Source organism: Cryptomeria japonica, unplaced genomic scaffold, assembly GCF_030272615.1.
Source record: "Cryptomeria japonica unplaced genomic scaffold, Sugi_1.0 HiC_scaffold_723, whole genome shotgun sequence".
Classification (NCBI taxonomy): Eukaryota; Viridiplantae; Streptophyta; class Pinopsida; order Cupressales; family Cupressaceae; genus Cryptomeria; species Cryptomeria japonica.
In genome coordinates this window covers 27,712-33,711 of record NW_026729502.1, presented here as the reverse complement: position 1 = coordinate 33,711, position 6,000 = coordinate 27,712, and positions in this window count along the sequence as shown.

Here is a 6,000-nt window from a genome sequence, read left to right as displayed (position 1 = left end):
CGGGGGCTCGAATCGAATCGCCTAGGCGGCCACAACAACGACGTGTTGGATCGACTACCAGTGCCAAACCATTCAGCAAGACTAGTCTGTGTCGAGGCCGGATAGAGATTCTCAGAGAGCGCCCGCATAGCATTTAGGAGACCTGCCGCGTCCCTCACACTCGACAAATGGTGGTGCACGTTTATAAATCCGAGCGATCCCAACCCTTTCAAGCACCAACATCGGTCGAGATAGAGGGGCACGGAGGGGGCTGCGTGAGACAACACAGTCCCCTATATAAGTTATTTGTCCGATTCTCACACATCCGAAGAATGGTCATCAAATCGGACAACAGCCCAAACTTCCGACTTCCGTCCCAGAAAGCCCAAGAGCTATCTAAAACGTTCATGGCCGGAACTCGATCGCGGCTATACCAGTCCGCCAAGCAACCCAAAAGCTAGACTGGAGCTCTAGTCGAATCACCTCTGTGGCCATTGCAAGGACGTGTTGGAGCGACTACCATTGCCGAACCATTCCGCAGGTCGAGTCCATACCAAGGCCGCATAGAGATTCACGATGAGCTCCTGCATAGCAATCAGGAGACTTGCCGTGTCCATCACAATCGATAAATCCTGGTGCAAGATTTTTGCATCCGAGCGCTCCAACCAGTCGAGCACCAGCATCAATCGACATAAACGGGCACGGGGGGAGGATGCTCGAGAACACTACCTCCCCTATATAAGTTATTTGTCCGATTCTCAAGCAGCCGAAGTCTGGTCATCGAATCGGGTCAAAGACCACAACTTCCGACTTTACCCACAATGCAAGTCATCGAATCGAACATCGGCCCCCGAGTCGGACTCCATGCGTATGTCAGGTCATCGGACCCAAATTCCGCCTTCCTGCGCATGGCGGGCCATCAATATCAACTCGGTCATCGGACCCAAACTCCGCCTTTTTGCGTATGGCACGCCTTCAAATCGGTCATCGGACCCAAATTCCGCCTTCCTGTGCATGGCGGGCCATCAACATCAACTCGGTCATCGGACCCAAATTCCGCCTTTCTGCGCATGGCACGCCATCAACTCGGTCATCGGACCCAAATTCCGCCTTCCTGCGCATGGCAGGTCATCGGACACAAATTCAGACCTCGCCAATATGCCTACGTATCGAATCGGTCATCGGACCCAACTTCCGACTTCATCCATACTGTAGGGTCTTTGAGGTTGGCGCGGTGCGCTCAACCCAGGGAGTCGACCCATCGAAGCATACACCTCCCCTATATAAGCTATTTGTCCGATTCCCACACCTGTGTAGTTTGCACCTCTGACCAGGACATCGACCCCAACTTCCGAACTCGACTGCAACGACGGCACCAGCGCCTTGGTGCGCACCTTGCGACGCACAGTCCCAACATTCGCCTTCCTGCACATGGCAGGTCATCGGACCCAAATTCCGACCTCGCGAGTATGCCTACATATCGAATCGGTCATCGGACCCAACTTCCGACTTCATCCATACCGTAGGGTCTTTGAGGTTGGCGCGGTGCGCTCAACCCGGGGAGTTGACCCAACGAAGCATACACCTCCCCTATATAAGCTATTTGTCCGATTCCCACACCTGTGTAGTTTGCACCTCCGATCAAGACATCGACCCCAACTTCCGAACTCGCCTCCAACGACCGAACCAGCGCCTTGGTGCGCACCTTGCAACGCACAGTGCCAACATTCGCCTTCCTGCACGTGGCAGGTCATCGGACCCAAATTCCGACCTCGCGAGTATGCCTACATATTGAATCGGTCATCGGACCCAACTTCCGACTTCATCCATACCGTAGGGTCTTTGAGGTTGGCGCGGTGCGCTCAACCCGGGGAGTCGACCCAACGAAGCATACACCTCCCCTATATAAGCTATTTGTCCGATTCCCACACCTGTGTAGCTTGCACCTCCGATCAGGACATCGACCCCAACTTCCGAACTCGACTAAAAAGACCGCACCAGCGCCTTGGTGTGCACCTTGCAACGCACAGTGTCAACATTCGCCTTCCTGCACATGGCAGGTCATCGGACCCAAATTCCGACCTCATGAGCATACCTACTAATCGAATTGGTCATCGGACCCAACTTCCGACTTCATCCATACCGTAGGGTCTTTGAGGTTGGCGCGGTGCGCTCAACCTGGGGAGTCGACCCATCGAAGCATACACCTCCCCTATATAAGCTATTTGTCCGATTCCGACACCTGTGTAGTTTGCACCTCCGCTCAGGACATCGACCCCAACTTCCGAACTCGCCTGCAACGACCGAACCAGCGCCTTGGTGCGCACCAAAAGTGCGCACTTTTGGAGGGCACTTTTGTGCGCTCCAAAGGTGCGCACTTTTGGAGGGCACTTTTCTGCGCTCCAAAGGTGCGCACTTTTGGAGGGCACTTTTTGGAGGGCACTTTTCTGCGCTCCAAAGGTGCGCACTTTTGGAGGGCACTTTTTGGAGGGCACTTTTCTGCGCTCCAAAGGTGCGCACTTTTGGAGGGCACTTTTTGGAGGGCACTTTTCTGCGCTCCAAAGGTGCGCACTTTTGGAGGGCACTTTTTGGAGGGCACTTTTCTGCGCTCCAAAGGTGCGCACTTTTGGAGGGCACTTTTTGGAGGGCACTTTTCTGCGCTCCAAAGGTGCGCACTTTTGGAGGGCACTTTTCTGCGCTCCAAAGGTGCGCACTTTTGGAGGGCACTTTTTGGAGGGCACTTTTCTGCGCTCCAAAGGTGCGCACTTTTGGAGGGCACTTTTTGGAGGGCACTTTTCTGCGCTCCAAAGGTGCGCACTTTTGGAGGGCACTTTTTGGAGGGCACTTTTCTGCGCTCCAAAGGTGCGCACTTTTGGAGGGCACTTTTGTGCACTCCAAAGGTGCGCACTTTTGGAGGGCACTTTTCCTGTGCTCCAAAGGTGCACACCTAGGTGAGCACCTTCGACCACACCTTGTAGCACACCAAACTCTGACTTTCGACTTCATCCGCAATGCAGGGTCTTTGAGGTTGGCGCAATGCGCACAACCAGGGGAGTCGACCCATCAAACCCAACACCTCCCCTATATAAGCTATTTGTCTGATTCTCATACATGCGTAGCCTGCAGGAGCAATTAGGACATCGACCCCAACTTTCGGCTTCTAAACGAAAACAAGGTCTTTGAGGTTGGTGTAATGCGAACAACTAGGGGAGTCAACCCATCAAACCCAACACCTCCCCTATATAAGCTATTTGTCTGATTCTCATACATGTGTAGTCTACAGGAGCAATTAGGACATCGACCCCAACTTTTGACTTCTTAACGAAAACAAGGTCTTTGAGGTTGACGTAATGCGCACAACCAGGGGAGTCGACCCATCAAACCCAACACCTCCCCTATATAAGCTATTTGTCCGATTCTCATACATGTGTAGCCTGCAGGAGCCATTAGGACATTGACCCCAACTTTTGACTTCTTAACGAAAACAAGGTCTTTGAGGTTGGCGTAATGCGCACAACCAAGGGAGTTGACCCATCAAACCCAACACCTCCCCTATATAAGCTATTTGTCTGATTCTCATACATGTGTAGCCTGCAACAACGATTAGGACATCCACCCCAACTTCTGAATTCGTCTGCGTTGACCGCACCAAAGGTGCACGCCTTGGTGCTCACCAAAATCCGACTTCCGACTTCTTCTGCTATGCGGGGTCTTTGAGGTTGGCGCAGTGCGCACAACCAGGGGAGTCAACCCACCGAATGCAACACCTCCCCTATATAAGCTATTTGTCTGATTCTCATACATGCGTAGACTGCAGCAATGATTAGGACATCCACCCCAACTTTTGACTTCTTAAACAAGACAGGGTCTTTGAAGTTGGTGCAGTGCACACAACCAGGGGAGTCGACCCATCAAACGCAACACCTCCCCTATATAAAGCTATTTGTCCGATTCTCATACGTGTAGTCTGCAGCAGCGATTAGGACATCGACCCCAACTTCCGAATTCGTTTGCATTGACCGCACCAAAGGTGCACGCCTTGGTGTGCACCCTGGAGTGCACTTTGGTGCTCACCTCGGTGCACACTTTGGTGTGCACCTCGGTGTGCACCAAAGGTGCGCACCTTGGAGCGCACCAAAGGTGTACACTTTGGAGCGCACCACATAGGGTCTTTGAGAGGTTGGCGCAGTGCGCACACCAAGGTGGGTGTTGAGGTGCGTGCCGAGGTGGGTGGGTGCTAGGGTGCGCTCCATGGTGGGTGCCAGGGTGGGTGCGTGCTAGGGTGGATTCCAAAGAGGGTCATAGGGTGGGTGCCAAGGTGGGTTGGTGATATAGTGGGTTCAAAGGTGGGTACTAGGGTGGGTTCCAAGGTGGGTCACAAGTTGGGTGCCAGGATGCGTGGGTGTTAGGTTGGGTGCCAAGGTGGGCTCCTGCGTGGGTGGGTGCTAGGGTGGGTTTCAAGGTGGACGCGAGGGCGGGTGCCAAGGTGGGTAACAAGTTGGGTGTTAGGATGGGTGAGTGCTAGAGTGGGTGCCAAGGTGGGTGGGTGCTAAGGTGGATGCCAAGGTGGTTCACAGGGTGGGTGGGTTCTAGGGTGAGTTCCAAGGTGGGTCACAGGTTCAGTGCTAGGGTGGGTGTCAAGGCGGGTGTCGAGGTGCCTGGGTGCTAGGGTGTGGATGCCAATGTGGGTCATAGGGTGGGTACTAGGGTGGGCTGCAATGTGGGTGCCAAGGTGGGTAACATGCTCGGTGGGTTCTAAATTGGGTGCCAGGGTGGGTGTGCACCCACCTTGCCCGAGGTGGGTGCCAAGGTGCCAGTGTGGGTGGGTGCTAAGGTGGATGCCAAGGTGGGTGAGAAGGTGGGTGATAGGTTGAGTGGTAGGATGGGTGGGTGCCAAGATGGGTCACAGGGTGGGTGCAAGGGTGGGTAGGTGCTAGGGTTGGTGTCAGGGTGGGTGGGTGCTAGGTTGGGTTCCAAGGTGGGTGCGAGGGTGAGTGTCAAGGTGGGTCACAGGTTAGGTGCTAGGATGGGTGAGTGCTAGGGTGCAAAGGTGCCAGGGTGGGTGCTAGGATGGGTCGATGCTAGGGTGAGTGGCAAGGTGGGTCCACAAGTGTCAAGGTGGGTGCCGAGGTGGGTGCCAAGTCGGCGACTGCTATGGTGGATGCCAAGGTGGGTCACGGGGTGGGTGCCAAGTTGCTAGGTTGGGTTCCAAGGTGGGTGCCAACGTGGGTGCTAGGGTGCGTGGGTTAAAGGGTGTGTCACAACGTGGGTGCCAGGATGGGTGCGCACCCACACTGGCCAAGACGGGTGCGGGTGCAAGGTTGGGTTCCAAGCCCGGTCACAGGCTGGGTGCTAGGATGGGTGGGTGCCAAGGTGGGCACCAGGGTGGGTGCACCCACCCTGGCCAAGGTGGGTCACGGGGTGGGTCCTAGGGTGGGTAACGGGGTGGGTACTAAGGTGCGTGCCAAGGTGGGTCATAGGGTGGGTGCCAAGGTGGGCACCAGGGTGGGTGTGCACCAACCCTAGCCAGGGTAGGTCACGGGGTGGTTGTCGGGGTGGGCGTCAAGGAGCCAAGGTGGGTGGCAAGTAGCCAAGTTGCGTGCCAAGGTGGGTGTCGGGGTGGGTGCCAAGGATCCAAGGTGGGTGCCAAGGAACCAAGGTGGGTGTCTGGGTGGGTGCCGAGGTGGGAGCCAGGGTGGGTCCCAAGGTGAGTGCAAAGGTGGGTGCCAGGGTCAAGGTGAGTGCCAATGTGGGTTCCAAGGTGCCAGGGTCAGGGTGAGTGCCAATGTGGGTTCAAAGGTGCTAAGTTGGGTGCGAGGTTGGGTGCGAGGGTGGGTGGGTGCCAAGGTGTGCTAGGTGGAAGCCCGGGTGGGTCGGCATCCCATGGGTGTCGAGTTGGGTGCCTGATGGGTGCTTCTTGTCAAGTTTTAGTCGTCGGGACTCATTTCGAGCCTTAGAGGTCGTTTCTTGTCCGGTTGCCCTGTCTTCGACCTGGGAACCCAATTTTGGTCCTCGGGTCCC